The sequence below is a fragment of the Littorina saxatilis genome, linkage group LG11, assembly GCF_037325665.1.
Source record: "Littorina saxatilis isolate snail1 linkage group LG11, US_GU_Lsax_2.0, whole genome shotgun sequence".
Taxonomy (NCBI): Eukaryota; Metazoa; Mollusca; class Gastropoda; order Littorinimorpha; family Littorinidae; genus Littorina; species Littorina saxatilis.
The window spans coordinates 22,786,328-22,788,334 of record NC_090255.1 but is presented as its reverse complement, the minus strand read 5'-3'; the positions used below and the strand labels follow the sequence as shown (position 1 = coordinate 22,788,334).

The 2,007-nt window shown below is 40.7% G+C and overlaps 1 non-coding gene across 1 annotated transcript; it reads left to right on the top strand.

Annotated features, from left to right (window-relative positions):
* Positions 1–1,722: 1,722 nt before the first annotated feature.
* On the top strand, positions 1,723–1,796 carry Trnar-gcg (transfer RNA arginine (anticodon GCG)). The gene has a single exon. It is a non-coding gene; the product is annotated as a tRNA-Arg (tRNA).
* Positions 1,797–2,007: the final 211 nt, after the last annotated feature.

Genomic DNA, 2,007 nt, shown 5'->3' with positions numbered 1-2,007 from the left:
GACAAGAATAAGCATAGATATGCTTTTTTGCATCTGGCCCTCGCCCTAAAGAGGGACTAAACTATTTTACTATAACTATGACTAAGGATAAAAAATAAAAAAAATAAAAAAGTTTACATAAAAACATTAATGGTAGAACATATAAGTTTATGTACATGAAGCGCATTATGTAGAAGCATTGTAGATCATAAGGTAGTGTTCAAAATTGGGTGTAAAGCAATGAAGATAAACGGAAAGTAACCCAACAATACATTAGCTCAGCAAAACAATGTATTACAGAGCCAAATCTTCGTGATTTTGTCACAATAAACCATAATTCCGATAATGAACAACTGTATACAAAGAAAACATACCAATCAAGTTTATTTGTTCATAGAGTTCATTAAATGGAAAGAATATTTGGTTCTAAAAGAATCCGTGTTGGTGGATTGCCGCAGGGCGTCCGGAAGAGCGTTCCAGAGGCTGCTTCCTGAATAAACAAGACTTGATTTAAATAGGTCTATCCTAGGAAGAGGAGTGTTTAGTTTTATAAAGTGGTGCGAATTCTTCAAAGAGAACTTTGAGCAAATGGTTTCGGGTGCATTTTCTGTCATAATTTTATGCATCATTATTCCTTTGTTGTAATTCATTCTTGACTTTAGAGGTAGGACCCCTATGTTGATGTAGTCTGAGTCGGTGAGAGTAGTCTGTTTGAGTAATACTACTTTTAGCGCTCTTTTGTGTAATCTGCTGAGTAGCTTTAGGGAATTATCACTTGCAGAGTCCCATAGAGTGGATGCGTAATCAATAAGAGACTGAATATGAGCAGTGAAAAATAACTTCCTGGCTTGACAATTAAGGAAGTGTTTAATTCTAGATAAGAGGTACACTTTCTTTGACACTAATTTACTAAGTTGTTCAATGTGAGTTGACCAAGACAGGTTGTTATCGATGTGGACACCTAGAACTTTGTGATGGTCGACTTTTTCCACTATATTGCCGTCAATCATTAAATCGGGACCAGTTGAGGTAAAATTCTGTCGTTTTTGTCTAGTTGTAATTATCATATATTTGGTTTTCTTTGGGTTAAGAGACATGTGATTTAGGTCAGTCCATTCTGTCAGCTGGTTTAGACTTCCTTGGAGGGATTCTGATAAGCGAGTTAAATTTTTGTTACTGGAGTGAATTGTGGTATCATCTGCAAAAAGTTCACATAAATGTTGAATATAAAGGGGGAGGTCATTAAGAAGGAGAGAGAGAGAGAGAGAGGTACCGACAGACAGACAGACACAAATAGTGATACAAAAAAAGATACAGACAGATAGACACAAATAGTGATACAAAAAAAGATACAGACAGACAGACAGACAGACAGACAGACAAATAGAGACATAACCCCAATTCCAAAGAACCTTCTCCTCAACTCCACACTCACTCCTAACAATTCAGCTGGTATTTAGCAGGGGTCACTCACCAAGCATGTCACTTCAATCTCTCTCTCATTGCTCACAACACTGCGAGTAAGTTGCTTCACCTTTATCTGCCATCATGCTCCCTACACAGGTAGAAACAAGTCCACTCCCCTTCTATCGCCCTCTGCACTCAGTGCCAAGACCCCAGCCGGCCTTGTTATACCAAGACTCAACATGGGATTTTAGAGATTATCTCTCTACCCCTCTTAGTCCAGGTTACACCCAACATAGAGGCTCCAAACAACAAATATTAATAATAATAAAAGGCACCGGCCCCCGTGGCGCAGTGGTTAGCGCATCGGGCTGCGGGCCGGGAGGTCGTGGGTTCGAATCCCATCAGGGTCATGTGGGTTTTTCGGGCTACGGTCGGCTCCTACCCAGAGTGGAAGTGCTATGGTTCCTATGGGAAGGCTGGGATCACACAGCCGAGTGTCATTCACTTAACGAATGCGACTTTGAGGGTGCTCAGGTTCTGTTTACCTGACCAACACCGCAGGTGCGGCAGTTCTCGGGCCTGGCTGACACCAGGATATATTATGACAGAAAGCGTAGAGTG